At 37.5% G+C, this 26,171-nt stretch overlaps 1 protein-coding gene and 1 non-coding gene across 3 annotated transcripts in view; both read left to right on the top strand.

The window, feature by feature from the left end:
* The window catches only part of CEP112 (centrosomal protein 112), a 432,986-nt gene that overhangs the window by 235,666 nt on the left and 171,149 nt on the right, over positions 1–26,171 (top strand). The gene's annotated exons all lie outside the window — the stretch shown is intronic.
* TRNAE-CUC (transfer RNA glutamic acid (anticodon CUC)) lies at positions 21,689–21,760 on the top strand. The gene has a single exon. It is a non-coding gene; the product is annotated as a tRNA-Glu (tRNA).

Raw genomic sequence — 26,171 nt, 5'->3', positions numbered from 1 at the left:
CTCTTTCTAACCTTCATACTTTGGCCCATGCTATTTATTGGGACTGGAAAGCTTTTGCTCTGGCCCTTGGTATGAGCAGCTTCTTCTCATTCTTTAAGTCTTAGCCTAATTGTTAACTCCTCAAATGGGCCTTCCCTAAAAAGGGCTTCCTTTCAGCGATGCAGGCCTTCCTCAAGAAACTAGAAAAATCTCAAATAAACAACCTAACCTATCACCTAAAAGAATTAGAAAAAGAAGAACAAACAAAACCCAAAGTCAGCAGAAGGAAGGAAATAATAAAGATCAGAGAGGAAATAAATAAAATAGAGATTAAAAAAAAAAATAGAAAGGATCAATAAAACCAAGAGCTGATTTTTTGAGAGGATAAACAAAATCAACAAACCTCGAGCCAGGATCACCAAGGAAAAGAAAACAGAGAGGACCCAAATAAACAAAATAAGAAATAAAAGAGGAGAAATAATCATTGATACTACAGAAATACAAAAAATACAGCCTGCCAAACTGAGTCAAGAAGAAACAGACAAATTGAACAGACCGATCACTAGAAGTGAAATAGAATCTGTAATTTTAAAAGCTCCCTGCAAACAGAAGTCCAGGCCTGGATGACTTCACTGGGAAATTCTACCGGACATACAAAGAAGAACTTATACCTTTCCTTCTCAGTCTCTCCCAAAAGATTGAAGAGGAGGGAACACTCCCAAAGTCATTCCATGAAGCTACTGTCACCCTGATACCAAAACCAGACAAAGATACTACCAAAAAAATAAAATTACAGGCTAATATCTTTAATGAATATAGACACAAAAATCCTCAACAAAATATTAGCAAACCAAATCTAACAATACATAAAAAGGATCGAACACCATGATCAAGTTGGATTCCTTCCAGGGTCACAAGGATGATTCAACATATGCACATCAACCAAAGTGATAAACCACATCAATCAAAGAAAAGACGAAAACCACACGATCATCTCAATAGATGCAGAAAAAACATTTGATAAAATTTAACATCCATTCATGATAAAAACTCTACCAAAATGGGTATAGAGGGAACATATCTCAACATAATAAAAGCCACTTATGACAAACCTACAGCCAGCATAAAACTCAACAGTGAAAGTCTGAAAGCCTTCCTGCTAAATTCTGGAACAAGACAAGGATGCCCACTCTCACCACTTCTTTTCAACTTGGCATTGAAAGTCCTAGCCACAGCAATCAGACAAGAAAAAGAAATAAAAGGTATCCAAACTGGAAGGGAAGAGGTAAAATTGTCATTATATGCAGATGACATGATACTGTATATAGAAAACCCTAAGGACTCCACACAGAAACGGCTAGAAATAATAAACGAATTCAGCAAGGTAGCAGGATACAAGATTAATATACAGAAAGCAGTTGCATTTCTTTCCACTAATAATGAAATATCAGAAAGAGAAAGTAAAACGACCCTGTTTAAAACGCATCCAAAAGAAATAACCTCGGAATAATCTTAACCAAGGAAGTGAAAGACCTATACGCTGAGAACTATAAAACATTGATAAAGCAAATTGAAGATGATTCAAAGAATGAAAAGCCATCCCATGCTCTCGGATTAGAAGAATTAATATTATTAAAATGGCCATACTACCCAAAGCGATCTATAGGTTTAATGTGACCCCTATCAAATTACCCATGACATTCTTCACAGAACTAGAACAGATAATCCTAAAATTTATATGGAACCACAAAAGACCCAGAATTGCCAAAGCAATCCTGAGGAAGAGGAACAAAGCTGGAGATGTAACCCTCCCAGACTTCAGACAATACTACAAAGTTACAGTAATCAAAACAGCATGGTATTGGCACAAAAACAGACATATGGATCAACGGAACAGAATACAGAGCCCAGAGAAACTGGCGCACCTATGGTCAATTAATCTACAACAAAGGAGGCAAGAATATACAATGGAGAAAAGATAGTATCTTCAATAAGTGGTGTTGGGAAAGCTGGATAGCTTCATGTAAATCGGTGAAACTAGAACACTCCCTACACCATATACAAAAGTTAACTTGAAGTGTTAATATCTAAATATAAGACATGATACCATAAAACTAGAAGAGAACATAGGCAAAAAATTCTCGGACATAAATCATAGCAATATTTTCTTAGGTCAGTCTCCCAAGGCAAAAGAAATAAAAGCAAGAATAAATAAGTGGGATCCAATCAAACTTACAAGCTTCTGCACAGCAAAGGAAACCATAAATAAAATGAAAAGATAACCTACAGACTGGGAGAAAATATTTCCCAATGATGCGACTATCAAGAGCTTAGTTTGCAAAATAGACCAACAGCTCATACAACTCAATATCAAAAAACAACCCAATAAAAAAATGGCCAGAAGACCTAAATAGGCATTTCTCCAGAGAAGACATAAAGATGGCCAAGAGGCACATGAAAAGGTGCTTAGCATCGCTAATTATCAGAGAAATGCAAATAAAAACTACAATGAGGTATCACCTCACACTGGTCAGAATGGGCCATCATCAAAAAGTCTACAAATAACAAATGCTGGAGAGCGTGTGGAGAAAAGAGAACCCTCTGGCACTGTTGGTGGGAATGCAAATTGATACAGCCGCTATGGAGAATAGTATGGAGGTTCCTTAAAAAACTAAAATTAGAATTACCATATGACCCAGCAATCCCACTCCTGGACATATATCTGGGAAAGATGAAAACTCTAATTTGAAATGATACATGCACCCCAATGTTCATAGCATTATTTACAATAGCCAAGACATGGAAAAAACCCAAATGCCCATCTACAGATGAATAAAGAAAACGTGGTACATATATACAATGGAATTCTACTCAGCATGAAAAAGAATGCAATATTGCCATTTGCAGCAACGTGGATGAACCTAGAGATTATCATACTTAGTGAAGTAAGTCAGAGAAAGATGAGTATTATATGGTATCACTTATGTGTGGAGTACAAAAAATAATACGAATGAATCTATATACAAAACAGGAACAGACTCACAAACATAGAAAAGAAAACTTATGATTTCACCAAAGGGGAAAGGGTAGGGGAGGAGGGATAAATCTGGAGTATGAGATTAACAGATGCAAACAGTAGTTTGTACATAAAATGGATGAGCAACAAGAATTTACTGTATAACACAGGGAACAGTATTCAATATCTCGCAATAACCCATATTGGAAAGTAATCTGAAAAAATATCTATGTATATAACTGAATCACTTTGCTGCACACCTCACACAATACTGTGAATCACATATACTTAAATATAAATAAATAGATAATAAATACATAAATAGGGCTTCCTCTATCAAGCACCTTGTTTGTGAACTTCATAGCACTTTTCCCAGTTTATATTACATATGTATTAATTTTTTTGTCTGTTCCTCCAACGGACTGAGAAAATGGACCTTCTGTGCTTTCCTCACTTCTGTATACCCTCTACTGAAAAGCTTCTTGGTGCAGACCGTGGCCTCGGCAAACATTTGTGAGCATCTGTGTCAACAAAGGCAGAGTCACTGAGCAATGGCAGCCACAGGAAAGCGGAGCTGGGCTCCCTCCGAGGAGCCGGCAGTGGCTTCAGAGTTGGGTTAGCTCACAGGGGTAACCCTGTGAGCCAGGCGACGGTCGCCAGGCTCTCAGCAAGCCGCCAATCCGTTAGCGTGTTTTGGTTGTGTGTGTTTGTTCTCTGGGGGATGGCACCATCAGTGTATTGTCATTCCCATCTCTGAGTTCTCACAAAATCTCTAATCTACAATGACAAAAATACGTGTGTAGGATTAGCCCATAATCACCGTAACGTCATTATTGTTTCCATGTTTGTGTCTTCCAGAGGAGGGACTACACCTTATGTCTTTGCATCCAAAGATCCTGCCAGAGGGCCCGGCCCAATCAGTGAATGAATGAACACAAATCAGTAAATTTAACTATTTTGCAGGCATTGGTCTAGGTCTGGGCTTTGCTTGTTCCCATATTTTTTAACCTTCAGATTTCTAAAATATGCAGCCAATTTCTTTATTAAATCTCCAAATCGTATTGACTTCAGAGAATTGGTTGCCACTTGGGTAATATTATAGAATTTAATTATAGAATATTTATATTCTATAATTATAGAATGTTTATCCAACATATGCCAAGGCTCTCCTTAGTCTCTGACCCATTGCTAGCTGCTGAAGATGTAAACAATGAATAGCACACACTTAATCGTTAGGGGGAAAAGACAAGAAACATAAACGTAAGCAGAGCGTTAGAGACCTAATGGGACTTTGTGAGCTCTGAAGAAGGCAGGAGACCTCAGCCGTCGCAGGCGGGGTCCTCGGGCAGGGCGGTAGTGCTGTCTCTCCAGAGTGCATGTGCCTTGGGCACTGCTCATGTGTTCTTTTCTCCCAGCTGAAAAGAGTGTAACTTTCCTCCTTTATTATTTCCTTAACCTTTTTAGTAAGTACAAAACTGTCCCATCTCTGTGTGGTGTCTCCGTGCAGAGGCTGCCGTGACCATGAAGGTGCAGGCACATAATCTGTAAAAGTTCCTTTTTTAGGTCTTTGCTGAAAGCCATCACAACCAACTCAGGAGTGAATTAACGCTACTGATTCCGTGGTGTGAGAACAATATTCCTACATATTTTAGTCTTCCTCTCCATAATTTATATTAAAATCTTCAAAAGGGTGGGAGAGTGTCTTTAACTTTGTGGTCTGCTGGTAGCAACCATGAGATTGATCTGGTCGTATCTTAGAGGCCTTCTGAGTGTTCCTCTGGTACATAAACTGAATTCAGGGTGTAGAAACCCTACTTTCCTATCACTGAGTGTTGCTACTCTGAGGACAAATGTAGCATCTGTGTCATGGGGTCCTGCGGTACCATAGAGACATCGCTTGTTCTTTCTATCCACGTCCAATGGGTGTGGTGTTATAATTAAGGGTAGTTAGCTGGCAAAGGGAACGTAGTCTCTAGCTCTTTTCTAGACAATAAATTAACTTTTAAGGGGGTAAGATAATGAGACGGTTGTCTGAAGCTATGTCTGATGGCCAAGGGGAAAGCACACACACGTGCAAGTGCGCGCGCGCACACACACGCACACACACAGAGCCTTTCTTCTGCTTCGCGTCTGAAGTTCACGTGTGAAGTTGGCTGCATCTGTTCTCATAAAAATGACACAAGGGAAAAAAGCACGTCAGTCATAATGAAATAGCATTGCTTTAGCTCCAGAGGGCCTTTGGCTTGCTATCTCTATTTTTTGTTTTTACCATAATCATAAACTTTCTCATCTGAGATGAAGAGTGTGGAATTATTACATTTTGTTCCTTTATTAGGCAACTCTGGAGGTTGAACCATCAGGAGATTTTATCGCTGGAATAAGAAGCGTTAAGACAGTTACCTGGCGTTGAGCACTGTCCCCACCCTTGTCCTGTGGTCAGAGGGGCGACAGCCTCACCCTCAGGGGTGCGTCCTTTACACCCCACGGTCACAAGGTTGTTAACTCTAAATCAAAGCCCTCAGAAGGTCTTCCTGACTCTTAGTTTTTTCTCAAATTTTTCATTTGGCCTTTTCAGTCAGTGTCTTTGGGAAGTCAGATTTCTTTCCCTTTATGCTCAAGAATGATAGTTTCAAGGTCTAAAAAAATCTTGTTGTACTTTTCCTATTTATTTTCAGCGCCTCTTGTTTTCATTTTATAGATGTAATAAAATTTCCTCTTCCCACGTTTATGAATTAGAATTTTAGGCACTGTTCCCCGAATTATCGCTTTCCTCCAGGGTTGTTTTCCTGTTTATCTTTTAATTTCTCTTTTATATTTATTTGTCTTGGCTCTTCTTTTGTGCTTGATGGTTTTTGCTTTCTATTCATGTTTACAGAAGATGAATATTGTATTAGTTGCCTGTTGCTGTTGTAACAAATTACTACAAACTTTGTTGCTTAAAACAACAGAAATTTATTATCTTATAGTTCTGAAGGTCTCACAAAACTAAATTAGTCTCACAAAACTAAAATCAAGCTGTGGGCCGGGGTGGTCCCTTCTGGAGGCTCCAGGGAAGAGCCTGCTTCCTTGCCTCTTCCACTTCTAGAAGCCACCACCTTTCTCCGCGGGCCTGCCCCACATCACGCTCCCTCTTGTGCTTCCATGGTCAGCTGTCCCCTCTGGCTCTGACCCTCCTCCCTCACTCTTATAGGGACCCCGTGATGGCATTGGGCCCACATGCATATGCCAAGGTCCCTGGTCACATCTCTACCCAAAGATGCCCCTTTTACCATGTGAGGTGACACAGTCATGGGTTCTGAGTGTTATGACATGGACATCTTTGGGTAGAGGGGCCATTATTCAACCTGCCACAGATGGGATGGCAGGAGAGCTGTTCTGTTGTATAAACAGAGTTTCTTTCCTGCCCCACCTCCTAATATGTCTCTCCCTGAGTGGTAAATCAGAGTGAGTTCTTGGGTAGGGGTGACATTTAGACCGAAGGATGTGTTAGTGTCCAGGTCCCTTAAATGCTAGACTGAGGAGGGCTTTATTCTGGGTTTGTAGAATCCACACTAGAAGCCTTAGGTCTCCCTGGATTGTTCATTCAATTTTTTTTAGGTAAGAGCCTTCTGTTTCTCACCCAGATTGCCTGCAATCTACAGATTGGGGTGCGGCCCCCCTCCCCTGTACACAGAACCTCAGGAGCTTGTTTGTATTTTCACCTCTCGCTGATGTATTTACCATCTTTGCAGCACGCAAGCCCAGAACCCAGACGGGCCCAGGTGGATGGAGGCCTGGCTCAGCTGAAGCTTCCCCATTGCCTCTGCTTTCACAGCTCATTCTATCCTCAAACATCTCAATATTCTCTTAACTACTTTCTAATCTGCAGATGGACCGAAAGCTCCTGATTGGTGAATGTCTCCCAAACATGCCTGTAGTGACTTTGTTTGTACGTCTACAGCTTTTCCTTTATTCAAGGTGGCTTCTTAGCAGTTCACTAAATGGGTTAAATGTCACTAAAAGCAGGATTCTTAACATATCACAATATTCACTTAAAGATGTAAAAATATTTGTGATACAATGACGAAAATAGTGCATTCAAGGAATGAATACTGGTTAAAACTTTTTGCTAATTTGTATCTGGTAACAAAATAATTTGATCCATATTACTTCTTAAACTAATGGCCTTTGAAATTGACTGGAATGAAGGGTCACCAGACACCTTAATAGACACGCAGCCTGCCACAGCCTTCGGAATTTCAAATTATAAAGTAGTGCAATCACAGAGCAAGCACATCATTAGGAGCTTAACTGTGCTTGGTATTGTTGAGGTTTGGGTTATTCTGGAAACAGAGCCCAATACACGAATCAGCATACAGGTAGTTTATTGGGGAGGGAATTCCAGGACTCTGAGGTGAGGGAATGGGGAGAATGAAACAGGGAAGGGAAAAGCCGATTGATCAATTACTACTAAGAGCAAGGGGGTCTCCATCCCACTGAGGACCCTGGATGGTCTTTCAGAAGACACCACGGAATTGTCCTGCCAAAGAATGTGAGTCTGGAGCATTTATCCCTGGAATTCTGGCTCCTTGTGTTTGAGGGTGCTCCCAAAGGGCATCTGCCCCTGCACTTCCTGCTCCTGCACTTCCTGCTCCTGCACTTCCTGCTCCTGCACTTCCTGCTCCTGCACTTCCTGCTCCTGTGCTTCCTTCCTGCTCCTGCACTTCCTGCTCCTGCACTTCCTTCCTGCTTCTCACCTTCCTGCTCCTGCACTTCCTGCTCCTGTGCTTCCTTCCTGCTTCTCACCTTCCTGCTGCTGCACTTCCTGCTTCTGAGCTTCCTGCTCCTGCACTTCCTGCTCCTGTGCTTCCTTCCTGCTTCTCAGCTTCCTGCTCCTGTGCTTCCTGCTTCTGAGCTTCCTGCTCCTGTGCTTCCTGCTCCTGCACTTCCTGCTCCTGTGCTTCCTTCCTGCTTCTGAGCTTCCTGCTCCTGCACTTCCTGCTCCTGAACTTCCTGCTCTTGTGCTTCCTTCCTGCTCCTGCACTTCCTGCTCCCGCACTTCCTGCTCCTGTGCTTCCTTCCTGCTTCTGAGCTTCCTGCTCCTGCACTTCCTGCTCCTGCACTTCCTGCTCCTGCACTTCCTGCTCCTGTGCTTCCTTCCTGCTCCTGTTTTTCTAGCTTCACCTGAACTTGGACTGAGTGGCCTTCCCTGGCCTTGAAGAAAGCTCGAGGTGGAAAACTGAGCTGTACCACAGCCCACTTGAGGTGGAATCGGGTACGAGTTGCCTGCCTTAGCTGGGCTGCAGTCAGCCGGGTCAAAAAGATGTGGCCCAGGACACCAGAAGCATCTAGAATTTAATGGAAACAGTGAAAGTGGGTCAGAAATAGAGATGCATCTTTTTTTACACAATAGAGTCTTCCCTACATAACTGCATTAAAACAACTTTCATAGATTTGAATCATGTTTGTTTAACACATACCAAAGAAGCCCCAAGTAATCAGACTACATGAGTTTACTTCCTGTCCCTCACTAGGCCCCTTTAAAATGACAATAATGGAATAACAAAGGTATAAATCTGCCACAACAAAGAAAGCACGAGGATGGCCATCAGCAGACAAGAGACTTAGGCACATTTCTGGAAGCAGTGCTGAGATGGCCAGCTGCTAGCTACACGTGAAGACGATTACAGCCTCCGAGAGAGCCTGTCTTCCTCATAAAACCCAGGAGAGGGCCAGGACTGAGAGATGCCACGAAGGAGGGGTAGCAGAAGACATGTGAGGTGAAAAACAGGATTCGGTGAAAGTCAGCATACAGAATAGGCGACTTATCTCGACCACAATCCCGGGATGGACAGCATTTATTCCCAGGCTGAGGGAAGTAAATGGAGCAACTGCGGAGAGTGCAGGGAAGCTAGTGTGGGAAGTGACAGCTTGGGGCAAAGCCTGCTCTAGCACATGTTGGGGGTCTGTTCCATAACAGCATCCTCTCCCCTTGTTCACCCTCAAGCGCAGTGAGCCCTGTAAAATACAGACTTGGGCTCCAGACACACACGGAGCTTCCACTCTGCATTTTACCTCCTCAATCCTGAGTAGGAACAGACAACCCTGGATCATCTGGCATTTGAGGCATGAAAGAGAAGGACAAAACAAACGTGACTCCGGGGAAAGCAAAGGTACTTTAGGGAACAAGAAGCAAATTTAAGGAGAGCAAGACTGAAATACCAAATAACGGCATTATATTTACAAAAGAAGAGCAGGCTGCTATGAAAATGTAACAATCAAAGGAATAAAAACGGGTCTGCAAATTAAAGGTTATTTAAAATGTTTGCCAAAACTAATGTTGGAGAAATCTCCCACAAGCAGGAACAAAAAGCAGAGACAAAAATATGAGCATAAAAATGTGTTTTTAAAAGGTGAGACATAGTTGATTAAGCCAGGATGCTCAATAGTTAACTGACGTTCAAGAAATAAAAGAGTGGAGGAATGATCAGTGTAGTCATAGTGGTCGAGTTCACAAGGCTGAAGGATGTGAGTCTTCAGATTGAAAAGGCTAATAAGTACCAACATAATGAATGAAAAAAACCTACCTCCGCACACATCACCACTAAACCTCAGAACAGGAGTAAAAGAGATATCCTAAAGCCTTGCAGGGTTCTACACAGGAACAAGGTGGATTGGCATTGTATTTCCAGTAATAAATGGTAAAATATAGTAATGCCTTCATTAGAAGCATGAAAGGGAAAATTTTCAAACCAAAGATTTTTCAAATCAGAAGATTTCTATACGTAAGTGAACAATCAGTCACATTGGGGAGAGCCATTGCAAACATGCAACGATTTGGAAAGTTTATTTCCTGCGTTTCTTTGGAAGTTGCTTGGAGGTGTTCTTCAGTAAACTAAAGGAGCAAATACAAAAGAAATGCAAAGGATTCAAGGACCGTTGGATCCAGACAGGAGAAGAGAAAAGGGAAGGCCCAGAGAATGGCTGCACAAAGAATCCAGAAAATACCCAGCCCAGATCGGAACAGATTGGGGGGGACAGGAGGAAAAGTCTAGATTCTATCCATGAGAATTCTTAGTGTTAGGAGGCAATAAAAGCAGAAAAGGAAAAGGAAAAAAAGAAAGTGAATTAGAAACCTTGGGGCATGGAGGGGAAAGGGCTGGAAAACTACCAGAAGTAAAATGTAGTTGTTTTGTAATATATTATCTGGTTGTTTTGCACAATAATTAGACTATTAAATTTCACCTTTTGAAATCAGTTTTATATAAAGCATAGAACATTTATTCATGGTTACAGATACAACATAAATGTTACCAACCTTAACAAAAATACAGATAATAGAAGTAAAAACTCAGATAATCAAGGTTATGAGCATGATTAGGTGAAGATTAGGTAGTACTAAGGTACTCATCAAATTAAGTGGGGAATTAAAAGACACCACCCATAATTGCTGGAAAAGGAAGGTTTAATTATTTTATTCAAAGTTGTATTTTTAATTTTTGGTGGAACCTCCAAACTGTTTTTCATCGTGGCTGCACCAATTTACATTCCCACCAACAGTGCACGATGGTTTCCTTTTCTCCACATCAAAAAATTTTAAATAGATCTACAATATGATCCAGCAATTCCACTTCTGGATATATATCTGAAGGAAACGAAATCACTATCCTGAAGAGATATTGGCACACCATGTTCATTACAGCAGTGTTTACAATAGCCAGGACAAGAAAAAGCCTAAGTGTCCATAAATGGATGAATGAACGAAGAAAATATATATAGATACACAATGGAATACTATTGGTCATAAAAAAGAAGGAAATCCTATTATTTACTACAACATGGATGGACCTTGAGAGCATTATGCTAAGTGAATTAAGTCAGACAGAAAAAGACAAATACCATATGATCTCACTTATATGTAGAACCTTAAAAAAACAAAGTCATAGAAGCAGAGAACAGATTGGTGTTTGCCAAAGGGCGAGACATGGGGGAATTGGGTGAAGATGGTCAAAAGCTACAAACTTCTAGTTACAGGATAAGTAAGTTCTGGGGATGTGATATACAGCATGACTAGAGTTGACAATACTGTATTCTAGATTCGAAAGTTGCAAAGAGAGTAGATCTTACAAGTTCTCATCACAGGAATAATAATTGTGACTGTGGAGGTGATGGTGTTAACTGAACTTATTGTGATAATCATTTCACAATATATACATATATCAAGTCATTATATTGTATACTTTAAACTTATACAGTGTTATATGTCAATTATATCTGAATGAAACTGGAGAAAAGCTATAAAGGTAAACCATAAAGGAACTAAAAAAAGCAACCATGTTTCAGAGACGGGAGGGAGTGATGGTGGATGGCTTGAGGAAGCCAAGTCTTTCTCTTTCACAGCAGGAAGTAAATAGGGTGAATAAGTGTAGTAATTAATGAAAGATATAAAGATTCGGAAGAGTTAAAAACACACCTGAAGGAGTTAAATGTGTCTACCTCCTGGTGGGGAGGGGATTGGAGATGGGAAGTCAAAAGCAGTAAAGTACTGTTTTCATTAAGAGCCGTTCTATACCATTTGGTTTGTTTGATTATGTGTATTTTAAAATTTTAAAGAAGCATTTGAGTGAAAATTTTCATAAGAACACTTTTGCCAAAATACAGTGGCCTAATTTTTCTTTTTCTATTTTCAGTTAACCTTTGTTTTCTGAGGTGTTCCATTAAAACAGATTCACAAAAGGTTTGGGCAGATTCCTAACTAGGTAATTCATGATGCGCTTTTTCAGAGAAGTTTGGAGACGGTCAGAAGACACTTGCAGTTTGTTGCTGACGTTGTGGAATGCATTTACCTTGCGTCCTGTAGAAACATCTCGTGGTAACATCATGCTATGTTCTTATAAGAATGGTCAGTGAACTATTTCTATCACTGGTGCAACGAAGTTATATACATTTTAGAATTAAGAAGACAGGGATACTCGTCGGTTGGAGTAATAATTGGGATGGATAACTTAAGGTTGCGTAGGGAAACCTTATCCGTGCTCCGTAGTGGTGGTCATAGGTGCTTCAAATAAGAGTGACGCCAAGGTGAAAAACAGAACACAGGCATAGTTTCATCAGCATAGAAAGTGCATTACCATTTACAGCAATGTGGATGGACCTGGAGATTACCACACCAAGTGAAGTAAGTCAGGCAGAGAAAGACAAATACCATATGATGTCACTTACATGCGGAATCTAAAAGAATGATACAACTGAACTTATTGACAAAACGGAAACACTCACAGACTTATAGAACGAAAGTATGGTTACCAGGGGAAAAGCGCCCGGGGTGGGGGAGGGATAGATTGGGAGTTTGGGATTGACATGTACGCACTGCTATAATATATTTAAAACAGATAACCAACGAGGACCTACTGTGTAGCACAGGGAACTCAGCTCAGTATTCCGTAATAACCCAAATGGGAAAAGAATTTGAAAAGGAATAGATACGTGTATAGGTATCACTGAATCACTCTGCTCTACACGTGAAACGAACACAGCATTGTTAATCAGCTATACTCCAATATAAAATAAAAATTAAAAAAAGAAAGTGCATTAGACAGGCCCCATGATACAGTAGTCAGTGTTGTAGTGAGTTGAAGACATGAAATCTAAGTATAAGGATTATAAGAATGCTCTGAGAAATAGAAACTGCATGAAAAACTGAAATATTAGTGGAAATAAGTAGAAGACTGATTGAGGCAAGGCTTTCTTAATAAGTCTTGACTATCGTGTTGAAATGTGATTTCATGATGCGATAAAACCCGAAGTGAGAACTGTAATAAAATAGTATCATTTCAGATGGGTAATTCACCAATGCCTGGGAAATCGCTCCATGGGGAGGACTCGAACATATGCTTTTTCCCACTAACGTTATTTTAGATTTCTTTAGCATTGACATGTTAGTTGAATCATTTCTATTGATCCAGGAGGCAACTGTTTGAAAAGTAAAATAAAATAAATAATGGTCATTTAATTAAACATTCAAGTGCCTCAATCACTTGAGTCTAAGCCTCTGTGCAGAATTTCTGTGAGAGCAGGAAGTGTTAATTAAGCTGTGTCTAATGGAGCAGGTGAGGACAGTTAGGTGCCTGGGAGCCAGTCCTGATTGCTGCTTGCAAGGTTTGTGAACTTAAAACAGATACCTTAACCCAATCTTTTAGAGCACCCATTTAATCATTTTTATGGAAATGATAATACCTATGTATTTATTATAAGGATTCCAAATAAATCTGTGAAACTGCCTGTAAAATTTTGAAGCATATAGAATACACGCACGTACACACACAAGTACGCACACAATGGTTTTCTAAAATGTAGAATTGAAATGCAAGTGGTTTGCCTTATGCATAACATTTTAATTAACAGCATCCACTTTATTACCTACGTTCAATCGTAATCATACAGAACTGGGAAAAATTTTTTCCTTTTGACTTACGAAATTAGTATATGGCATATACCGACATTCAAGTCATCTCGTACTGAACGGACAATTAAGACAAACAAAAACCACTTTATTTAATTTCCTGCTAATAAAAATAATGTACTTTCTGATTTCTTTGATCACATTTTTTAAGTTAAGTTTCTGCCTCCTTATTGGCTGCTTTGCTTTGGAACTGCATAGAATAAAATTAAGGTCATAAATAGAGTTCTGTATCCATAGCAACATATATTTCTGTTTCAACACGTTGCAGGTATTTCTTTTCATCCTAATGCTTTCTTAGGGTTTGCTGGTTTCTTTGGGGATAAATGTCTCAATAAATGGCCTGAGAATAAATCGAGTATTTTCAGTATTCTAGAAGACACGGGGGAAAGAGACCAGAAACCTAGGTAACCAGGTATTAACATGGACTGTTAAATTGTTGGGAGGGTCAGAAACTCCAGTAGATCAGTTTTAGGAGAATGAAGTCAGATCAAGAGGTCAGGAAAAGGTCTTCAAAAGTCCAGGTAGTTAAAACAGGAGATAAAAAGGATGTAATCACATAAAGGCAAGAATCTAATCATGACGACAGGTTTGGGGAGTGAGTAGTAACCTTAATTTTGAAACATGCATGAAATCAGGAATCCAAATCTCAGATTATGAAGCAAATAAGTATCTGAGATCGAGGGTAACACGGAGGATTAGTCAGGCAGCTGAGCCTGACAGGCCACAACCAAGGTCCGTGGCTGTGAGCCTGGCTTGGAGGCAAGCTGTGTTCTGGCACGTGTCCTATAGGTGAGCGCTTGCTTAACGGGGACTGGCAGGTGAGTGGACGGGGCAAGTGCGAGCTTGTGCCTGAGGTGGAATCTGGGAGACAAGGTAGGAAGGTTTGCTGAACCTTTCAGGTTAACCAAAAGGAAAATAATCTTGGAAATCATCTGTCTCATAAGCTGTCAGGTGGCTTTGTTCTCTGCGCTGAGTACATAGTCAGATACCAAGAGTTTAACAGGCCTTGGGAGCTTGGATACTGACTAGTGGAAGTTATAGATGGTCACATGGACGTTTTCATTACAGAGTGGTTTTGGAAGAGCTCTGCATTAAGTTGAGTAGAACATTTTTCTTAACAAAACCATCAGTTTTAAAATCCATTGGATGTTGATTAGTATTTACTGGAAAAAACTCAATTCACATACTTATCAAAAAAATGTTAAGCGAATTGAAACGTTTATTTTTTGTTGATGTTCATCTCTAAATTTACTCATAGCACTTTTTCCTTTGGGTTTTGAAAAACTATTGGTATCCGTGACCTTGACTCTAGGTAGCCTTTGTTCCTCAGTTTGTTTTTAAAAGTGTTACAATTAGGATCAGTGTGCCTGAGGCTGTGTTTGTATGTCTAAGATGTATAACTTTACTGAGATCTCGTAACTGTCTAGTTTTACCAGATGCAAGAATATAATGTTGAAAAGAGTTTAACACTATATTTAGTAAGATAGTAAGATCTATCTATAAATTCACTGAAAGCCTTTATTTTTATATTATGTCGTTGTTATGAACCCTGTTTCTAATGTCGGTATGCCAGTTATGATAGAACTATGTATACGTTTTGAATATACACTTAAATATATTTAAGAACAACCTTTTTTATACTTTTATTGAGTCTCAGCTAAAAAAAGGAACCTACAAAAATGTTTGAAAGTAATTTTAAACTGAAAAGCCTGAATTATGAAAAAATTAACAATGATATTCTTTGCCTCTGCTTATGTTTATAAGCAGAGGCAAAGAATATCACCTTGGATTTAGTTAGTGCATTTTTCCCTAGTTATTTGCATTGGCTTTATCCATACAATTTCCTTTTATATTAAGTGATTTCATTTATGAATAGAGAAGTAAAAGCAGCAAGTAGCAGGTCATGCACAAAAGTACAAATTATTATAGTAAATTATTTTTCACCATTTCTTGGGGTTGCTTTATGGACGTCGGAATCATGCAGGATGCTCTCCTGAGTGGGATGGATTAAGAGTGAGGTCATCTCCCTCTCTTCTGACCCTCTACCCTACACTTCATACAAGGTATTCTAACACCTAAGAGATCTTGGGAAGGCCCACCTGGCAGTAACTGTATTTCCATCTCAAAGCTGTCTTTTAAGGTCATGTTGACATAGGAGGATACTGTGCTACTGTGTGGAGATATTCACTACGGATGCCTTCGTGGCTTTAAAAGGGTACTTACTTTGAGCTTCTTTCAAAATTCCTAGAAGTAGATCTACCAAGAATTATGCTATTTTCTGCAGTGAGTGAGAGGACAGGAATATTAAGCTAGAAATCCTGGTGTTTACATGGTACTGACTTAAAACCTATCACGTGATTTTTCTGCTTTAGTTTCTGCGTAGATTTAAAGAATTCGTTGTATGTAGCGCACACAATGCACAAAAGTACACATGACTGGGAGGAAATGCTGTTAGAAACAAGAATAAGAGAGCACGCACCGTGTCCATTCTGACAGCAGCACAGCGGCAGGCAGCTTGGACTTTTCACCGGAGGCAGGCGGCCCTTCCTTCCGTTGGCTCATTGTTTAAAGCTCAGAGCGTTCTAGATTTTCTTATATTTAATTAAGCAGCCAAAACTTCTGAATAGCCTGCTTTAGTCAAGTCACCTGGTTATTAGCACAGTAATTAGTGTTTTCTTAATGGCACTAGTATAACATTTGGGTTCTTGTGACCTTAATGCACACAGAATGTTTGGATAGAGAGGCTAATAGTGAACCAGGAGAAAACTGGTTCTTTGCTTTCCTGGAAAAGGGAAGTATAGTAAGTGGAGAGAATATGCTGAAAATCTGCTTTTTTCCGATTGCTTGAATGTCACTCTTTATAGAAGAAGTTTTCTAGTGCAGAGGAACCTGTAGCCTGAATTTTCTTTTTCTTCCAAAAAGGCCCAATAGGTTACCTGTCGCTCCTGGAAACACTCTGTCAAAGGAATAGCTTTAAGGGTTTCTAGATGCTGCAAATAACATGTTCCCGACATGTGGTCCTCCTGTTCGTTAGCCCTGACATTGTGCCAAAGTGAGTTGTGGATAATACGTCCGTGTTTGCTCTTTAATACTTTATTTTGCATTCTCAAGATGAGATATTGAAAGTGCTGTTTGAAGATAGGGTCTTTGTAGTGTCCTAATTCTCAAGGGGACTGTCCCCACTTTTATAATTCCATGCGAGTCTAGGAAATATATACATATTTATATTTTGTGCTTCTGTTCATTATTAATATGTTTAATCTATAAAATAAATGCTCATACACAGTCATTTTAAGTGTAGTAGACATTTCATTTGCAAGTTTCCAAAATAGGCCAGTGAGAACTTCCTTTTTTCCCTATTAATTGTAACTTAACCTAAAAGCAAATTGCTGTTGGTTTTCACTCACTTTCCTCAAGACCGATTTTCAATTAGATGATTTGGGTGGTTCTTTTAGAATAAAACTATAAATTTTCATATCCGTTATGAATTTTTTGTACTATCATCATTATTCACAAAAAACAAATGCAGACATAATATTTGCCAGTTCATGTGTCTCATTATATGTTCTGCTTCTCCTTTTGAAGTTTTTTTTCTCCAGATATAGGCATGTAAATTAATGAATGCTTTTCTTTTGTACTTTCACCCTATTTCTTTTTTTCTTTTTTATTCTCCACCTAGAGTGCTCTTTTCTTTTGCAGGTAAACAATATATTTTATTTCTTGACGAAAGCCCTTTGTAGTATGTTCCAAAACTGAGTATTAATTGTTCTAAAAAGTTTTAATCAAATCAAAGTTTTTCTTGCCTTTCCTATATGTTAGGCTCTATCCTCTCCTTCATCATGTAATTTAGTAGTGTCATTGTGATCAAGGATACCACATTTTAATTTTGTGTATAGAATTCCTTCCAGAGCTAAGCTATTCATTTGGAATTTGGGGCAATTTACACTCCTTTCTCATCTTTACAAGTTGCAGAGGTAATATTCTTCCTGAACTGCAAGGTGGACAAATGATTATATTTTTAATTACTGGGTCTAATAACTGTAGAACAAGAGTCTAGAAACACAAATGTACTTTAAATATCCTAAACATGCGTATTGGATCTTAGAGAAATCTTTGAATAACTATAAGGTAAATCTGCTGACTCTTCTTTCTAAATATCTCTGAGTCATTGAAGGGATTTTTTAAATGTTTTCCATTTGACAGAACATAGGTATTATGAGTCAAGAAAGTTCTATTTGCAGCCTGGATGCAGCAGGTTATAAACAGGAAATATGCTGCCCTAGGAATCTGAAGACCTGGTTTCTTACCCAGACTTTTATGTGACTTTCCCTGCATCTCTTAATGTTTCTCTTTTCTGCTTTTATCAACTACCTGTCTTTCCTATGGCTTATGGGCACACACTTTAAAAGCTTTTTAGCCCTATTTTATATTTTAAAAAATATTTAAAAAAATTTTTATATTTTAAAAAATATTTATTAAAGTATTTATTTAAAAAATATTTATATTTTTAAAAATATTTAAAAAAATTTTAAAGCCCTATTTTATATTTTAGCCCTATTTCATAGGGCTAAAAAGCTTTTAAAGTGTGTTCCCATAGTGTTTTTAACACTAAAAAATATAAACTTTTATTCTAAAATTCAGGAAAAAAATTAACTCACATGTAAAGTAATTTTATAATACTTGGCTTAATTTGAAATCATTAATTTCCAAAATATGTTAAAAGATATATTGAATGTTGTAGGATATAATTATACAGCAAAATAGGCTTTTATTTTAACTCTTTAGATGAATTTCAGGTTTTAAATTATAGTCAACATTGGATCTCATATAAGATATAGTTTTATGCTTGGCATAAGTTTAATGTCTGTAAAATAGATATAGATATCTCTAAAATATTATTTTTTGTTGATCCAACTGCATTTTTCTAATATATCCCACTCTGAACTTTTTTTTTTTTTTAACATCTTTATTGGAGTATAATTGCTTTACAGTGTTGTGTTAGTTTCTGCTGTATTGACTTTTTAATATAGATGCTATATCCTTCCTTGAAGTCTGAATATCTGCTTTCACATCAATTCTATATATTTAATCAGACCCCCCAAGTTCACGTTTCATTCAGGGTATTCCTTTTATTCAAAAATAAAATGAGACATTTGGAGTAAAATTAAAGCTCTAGAAGAATAAGATCTGAAGTTGCTTCGAAAATAACTGACATAAGGAGTGACCAATAACCGAGTATAACAGAAAGAATCTGTTATCTGTATTTTAATTTTTAAAATACAATATTTAATAAAAAATATACAATAATATAAATTTATAGCAAGTATATTATATATTTAGATTATATATTATAACCACCAAAAATCTTACTAGTCATCAGGTTGTTTTCCCCACAAAATTATTTTTAAAAACATCCATGGGTTAAGTTTTTCCCTTTTCCTTCGTAAGCTGGCAGCTGCCAACACTGAAAGTTATTTGTCAGTATTTTCTGTTGACAAAGAGCTCAGGGAAGTTTTAGAGACATCTAACTGAGGACAAATTTTACATGTTTACATAAAGCACATTTAAAACAGGAAATATATTAATAAATAAAGCTAAGTTATATAATGAACTCCTACTTATTAATAGACTCTAAGGCAAAAGAGCACTTCCATACTGTTCTCTGTCCTAATTCTAACCTCTGTGACCCAACAAAGAACGTTCATGGAAGGCCGGAGGATGGCCTCAGCGCCCGGTTCTTAGGTTCCTCACCCTTGATTGTGGCAGGGCACCTCCAGTGAGTAGGCATTGAGGGGCACGGGCTGTTCTCCTGAAATGCAGCCCCGCTGAGGATTCTGCTTCCTTGATAAGCCCTGTGTATAGATGAGAACACAGCTCTTCAGAAACGGTCACTGAGGCTCATTAATAGATACAAGACAACCCAGCTCCTTAAAATAGGATGTGATGAGGCAATGGCCGTTGAGATGGATGGGCTCATAGATGGGCAGACAAACCAGTGACTGACACAGCTGACCAGAGAGCTCTGAACTACCTGAGGATCGAACGTCTCGGAAGACCTGAGACCTAAGTCAATGCGAGAGTCCTCTAGAGATGCTTGCCATTCTGTGAGCACCTCTGCTTCAGATCACACTACATTCCAACCTCCTGATCCTGACTTCCTACCATTTTGTTTCTCTTTAATCCTCCCTAATCCATATTGTTTGATCCTACGACTGCCTGAACCATGGTGTTCATTACACACCAGTTGTCCTGGTTCAAAACAGCTGATTGGTGTTTAATTATTGTATTTAATTTGTTAGAAACACACTAATCATCTATCATTATTTTTGATACTTTTTTCTTTGGGAGACAAAAGCAATGTTTTCTTACAAGGTTAAACTGTCTCTTATGCTAAGGTTCCTCTGAGAGTTGTTTACAACAAAAAAAGAACATTCTGTTGCATATGATATTTATAAAATAATCTTAGAAGGTTAAAAGACCATAAGTTAGGACTTCCCTGGTGGCGCAGTGGTTGTGGGTCCGCCTGCCGATGCAGGGGACACGGGTTCGCGCCCCGGTCCGGGAGGATCCCACATGCCGCGGAGCGGCTGGGCCCGTGAGCCATGGCCGCTGAGCCTGCGCGTGCGGAGCCTGTGCTCTGCAGCGGGAGAGGCCACAACAGTGAGAGGCCCGCGTACCGCAAAAAAAAAAAAAAAAGACCATAAGTTAAAATAATGTGTTTTCTTTAATCTGTAGGCTTAAATCCAAAGATAAATTTATTGCATCCAGCATAATGAAAATAGAGAAATTAGTTTTGATCAATTTTGTATGACTTAAAATAATGTTTAGTGGCCTTAATATTAACCATAAAGTATTAAAATATATTCTAGAACTATTAATATGTTGTTCTAAAGAAAAGATATTTTAAATTAACTTTTTTTCATGATAAAAGTAAAGAATAAGGAAACAATGTGGTACTTGAAGGCATGATTGAAATTGAGGGTTCCCTATGAAATAGCCCCAACAAAAGGAAAAATTGTAGGATTTAAAATTTTTTCATAATAAATAGAAAGACTATATTAAAATAAGTGTTGTTAAAATTTATTTTAACAACAAGAAGTTTTTCCTTGTTAGAAGCATTCTCCTTGCCACCTGGGCTTAAACCCCTGCAACATCTTTTAAAATTTATTATGTTGTGTTTGATATATACGAAGAATATATGTCATAAATAACACTTCAGTACTAATGCATACAAACAAAACGAACGTCATGAGCCAACCACCCATGTTAAGAGTTAGAAAAACATTATTATTCAAACTCTCACCTCTACTGTATTCTTCTTTCCTTCCACACTCTTGGCATCCCTGTCCCTGAGGCAGCCGTTTTTCTTGTGTGTTGATAGTTTCCTAACATTGTTTTCAGTACAGCTTCATCACGTGTATGTTCTCTAAGCAGCATACTCTTTACTTTTGCTTGTTTTTTAATTTTATAAATGTGATTACATATTATAGGTAATCTGTTATTTGCATTTTCACTTACATTCTATTTGTAATATTCACCCATCGTCGTGTGTAGCTCTGGTTTATTCATTTTGCTGGATATAATATCCCATTGTATGACCAGCAGTCAATTAATTGTGATGGAAACCTGAGCCATCTCTAGTTATGTAGTTTTTAAAAAGCTACGATGTATGTTCTTGAACATGTCCCTGGAGTACACGTGAAGAGTTTTCTCTAAAATGTTGGGACGTAGCTTATGAAAACGTCCAGCTTTTCTAGGTAAAGCCAAATTAATTTACAGTGGGGTTTTACAACTTTACACTCACATCAGTAGTGTGTAAGAGCACCATCCTTGCCAACTTTTGGTACTGTCAGACTTCTACATTTTTGCAGATATAGTGATTGTAAAACGATGGTGCATTTTCTGAAGAGTGATAAAGTAGGATACTTTTGCATATGTTTACCATTAAAATGTTGCCTTTTATGAACTTCCTGTTCATGTTGCTTCCTCCTGTTTCTATTGGGTTGTTTATCTTTATTTATTGGTGTGCTTTTCGAAATCTGGATACTATTCTTTTGTTAATTACCTATATTGTGAATCTCCCCTTCCAGGTTTTGATTTATCTTTTCATTAGCTTTGTGGTGTCTTTTGATGAATGAAGGTTCTTAATGATATTTTATCTAATGTATCAACCTTTTCAAGTTAGTGCCCTTTGAGTTATGTTTAAGAAATCCTTCCTTACCTTGAAGTAAAAACGCCATCTCCCAGGGAATTCCCCGGTGGTCCAGTGGTTAGGACTCAGCACTCTCACTGCCGTGGCCTGGGTTCGATCCCCGGTCAGGGAACTAAGATCCCGCATAATGTGCGGCCTAAAAAAAAAGAAAAAAAAAGCCATCTCCCATATTTTAAAAAATTTTATCTTTCACATTTGGTCTCTAATCCACTAAGCATTATTTTTAAAATGATCCTTTGTTGAGATGTAATTTCCATACCATGCAATTCACCCATTTAAAGTGTACAGTTTGGTGAGTTTTAGTCTATTCACGGAGTTGTGCAGCCATCACCCAACAATTTTAGAGCATTTTATCACCTCCTCTCAAAACACTGATAGCCGTTAACAGTTACTCTCCGTTTCCCCCAAACATTCCAGCCCTAGGTATCCACTAATCTATTGATAAATCCTCTCTCTGGATTTACCTGTTCTGGCTAGTTCATATGGTGGGATCATGCAACATGTGGTCTTTTGTGACTGGCAATTTTATTCAGTATGTTTTCAAGGTTCATATATGTTGTTGTGTGTTTTAGTTCTCAGTTTCTTTTAATTGTTGAATAATATTCTGTTGTTTGTATATACTAGACTTTATCTGTCCATTCATCCGTTGATGGACATTTTGGTTGTTTCTACTTTTTGGCTATTATGAATAATGCTGCTTTGAACATTCTGTGCACGTTTTTGTGGGGATATGTTTTATTTCTCTTGGACATGTAGCTAGGAATGGAGAGGGTTTATTTTTGTCTATTGTGTAAGATGAGGATATGATTTCTTTTTTTCCCATTTGAATCACTTATGATCTCAGCACAGTTTTGAGATTAGTTCATTACTTGCCTACTGAGCTGCAACGCCAGCCCTGCCCCACGGGAGCTCGTTTCTGGGCTCCCCAGTCTCTGTGATAACACGACACTGTTCATTTCAGTAACATTATTCTAGGTCCTGATATCAGGGTGGAATGCCACAGCACCTGTTCTTCTTTAGGAACAGCATTCCTGTACATTTTAGGTCCCACTTGCCAAGTTTTTGGAAAGCTTTTGTTGAAACTTCAGTTGGATTCGCATTGATTCTGTAGACCACTTCGGGGAGAGCCGATGGAGAGACTTTTCATCACTGTGGTGTACCTCTCGGGTATTTAGAGATTCTTTAATGTCGTTCAAAAAGGGTTGTAGTTTTTTCTTCAGAGTTTTGCACATCTTTTGGTAGACATATCTGAGAAACTTACACTTGGTATACGTAGCTATAAAGGGTGTTTTATAATTTTTTCGGGTGTATAAAAATTACAAACGATTTTTAAACATTGGTCTTTGATTCAGATACCTTTGTAAACTCTCTTATTATTTCTAGTAACTTGTGCATTGATTTTACTTTTTCTCAATAGACAATTATAACATCCATGATTAAAGACAGTTTTGTTTTCATATTTTTTTTCTTGTCTTGCACTTATGAATACAAGTAGTGGTAGCAGGCATTCTTTGCTTCTTCCTGGTTTTAAAAGAGCTATTTTGAAACTTCACAATAAAGAATGAATAAAATTTGCTGAGTTTTTGGTAAATACTTTTATCTGGTTAAGAATGGTCTCTTCTATTCCTATTTTACTAAGAGTTTCTATGGTGGAATTTTATCAAATGTTTTTCTGTGTACTGAGATAATCATAAGGCTTTTTCTTTTAATACATAAATGGAATAAATCATATTATAGGTTATTGTCTAACATTAAACCAACATTATGTACCATCCAATTTTTTCATGATGTAATATCATTGGATTCAATTTGCTAATAATTGTTGAGAGAGATTGACCTGAGATTTTTCTTTTTTGGACGTGTTTTTCATTGATGTTGTGCTAGTCTCATAATTTGAGTTGCTGAATAAACCTTCTTTTTCTATTCTCTGAAAGAATTAGTTTACGAGTGAGGTATTTGTTTCTTGAATATTTGGTGAAACTGGCCAATAAAGCCATCTGGGCTTGATATTTTATTTCTGGAAAGATTTTTGACTACTATTTAAATTTTTTTAGTGGTTATAGGATGATTCACATTTTGCAGTTTTTTCTAGTCAGTTTTGGAAAAATTTTATAGTTTAGGAATTTTTTCTTTTCATCTAAATCTGATATTTATTGGCATTTATAGAATTTTATAAATGTTATACTGCCCTTGCATTCTCTGCAACTTGCTGTTTACATATTTTATTTTTATGCATTACTGGACTTGATTTGCTAATAATTTATTTGAGATATTTATGTCTGGTTCATGACTGAGTTGGCCTGTAATTTTTATTTCTCTTCCTATTCCTGTCATCCTTTGGTATCAATATTATTAATGACTTCTGAAATAGTTTCAGTATATATTTCTCATTTTCTATTCTCTAGAAAAGTTTGTAAAACATTAGAATGATCTATCTCCTGGGTTATTTTTCTAGAACTCACCTATAAAATTATCTGAGCTTAGTGTTTTCTTAGTGTCAGAGATTCTCAACTGTTCTTTCAATTTCTTTAATTGGATTGTTTTAGTTGATTGTTTCTTCATTCTTTATTTTCCTAGGAATCTGTTTCACCTAGGATCTTCAATTATTGGCATAATATTTTTATGGTATCACCTTATTATCTTTTTGATCTGTGATGGATCCTGTACTATGTCGTTCTTAAATTTTAATATTAGTTATTATCTCTTTTTTCTAGATAATATTGCCATACCTTATTTTTATCTCTCATATTTGTTTATTTGTGCCTTCTATCCTGTTTCCTTCATCAGTCTTACCAGAAATAGTTCTATCTTGCCAATTCCTTAAATTGGCTGCCTATTTCACTAATAATTCGCCTTTTAAAAATAAGTAGCACGTTAAGGCCACCTATTTCCTTCACTTTAGTTTCATCCTTCAGGATTTGATAAGGCATATTTTCATTATCAATCATTTCTCAGAATTTAAATGTTATGAATTTAGATTAGGAAATGTGTTAACACCAATCAGAATTTAAAAGTCATAAAAATAGAGTGAAATATCTCCCATGCGCCCCTGTCAGCACTAACCCCCTCATTCCCAATTAAAACAGCACAAATGTAAAAAGTGTGTGTGTCTTCTTCCAGAGATTATTTCTAAGTACATTTAATTTTTATCTTAACTTCATTTTGAAGCATGAGTTCTTTAAGGTGTATATTTTAAATTTCCAAGTATATGGGATATTATTTTGGTTTTGTTGTTGCTATTTTTGTTATGGTTCTTAATTTAGTTGCAATCTTGTTAAAGTATATCTTTGATACCACCAATTTCTTGCAATATGTTGACATCTGAATTTGGCATGTGTTTGTGCATGTGTATGATGAACGCTTTTACTGGAATGGTGGATTTGACCATTCTCCCCTGTAGTTTTGTTAAATTTGTTGTATATATTTTAAGGTTGTTTTATCACATGTGTACAAACTTAGATGTGTCTCTCTGGTGAATGACATTAAAAAATCATTTAGTGATACTCTATTTTGAGACTACCTTTCATTAATAATTTACTGGTATAACTTTTTTCATCCCTTTGGTTTCGATTTCATGTCTTCATTGTTTTCATAAAAAACATAGATGAATTTTAGTGTTAAAAATTTTAAACTATTACACTCTTTTAATTAGTAATTTTGGTCCATTTACATGTATTGTGATTTTTGATATACCATCTTACTTTTTTCATCTTTCCCACTTTCTTCTATGCTTCTTTTTGCCCCAGTTTTTAAAATAGACTATTTTAAAAACAGTTTTATATTTATGGAGAAAATGAGAGGATAAGGTATAGAGAACTCCCATTTATCCCACACCCAGTTTCCCCTTATTAACATCTTACATTAGGACGGTACGCTGCTTACAACTTTGCACCATCGTTAACTAAAATCCATACCTTATTCAGATTTCCTTAGCTTTTACCTAATGCGTTTTGTCTGTTCCAAGATTCCCCCCAGAACATCAAATTAATTTTAGTTATCATATCTCCCTAGTCTCCTCTTCACTGTGATTGTTTGTCAGATTTCCCTTATTTTTGATGATCTTCTGATGATCAGAATTTGTAAAATGCCCTTCTATAGTAATGTGGAATTCTTTTGCAAGGAAGATATGTCTCTTCTCCCTTATTATTAATGAAATCATTATATCAGTGTGTACTCATAGATATTTATTTCACCTTGGGATAGAATCCGATGCTAGTTTCTCACATTGTTCCGGCTTTGGGCTTTGGGCTCCGTCAGTGTGCACTTCTAGGACAGCAGGGTGTTCCAGGCTCAGCTCAGGTATTTTCTGCCCATTTGCCCAAGGACCACTGGTTCCTTTCACTGGAGGACGGTATGAGAAACCAAAATCTGGGACTTGGTGTGCTTATTGCTACTAGGATGTCACTTACTGAGTGTAATATGTTTTTTACCCACTTTGTCTGCTTTTAAGTTTTTCACTTTGTCTTTCATGTTCTGCCATTTCATTACCCAGTATCTAAATGTGGATTTCTTTTCTTTCTTTC

Source organism: Lipotes vexillifer, unplaced genomic scaffold (assembly GCF_000442215.2).
Source record: "Lipotes vexillifer unplaced genomic scaffold, Lipotes_vexillifer_v1.1 scaffold664, whole genome shotgun sequence".
NCBI classification, from domain to species: domain Eukaryota; kingdom Metazoa; phylum Chordata; class Mammalia; order Artiodactyla; family Lipotidae; genus Lipotes; species Lipotes vexillifer.
The sequence above is the reverse complement of the archived record's forward strand: the minus strand, read 5'-3'. Positions and strand labels throughout refer to the sequence as shown.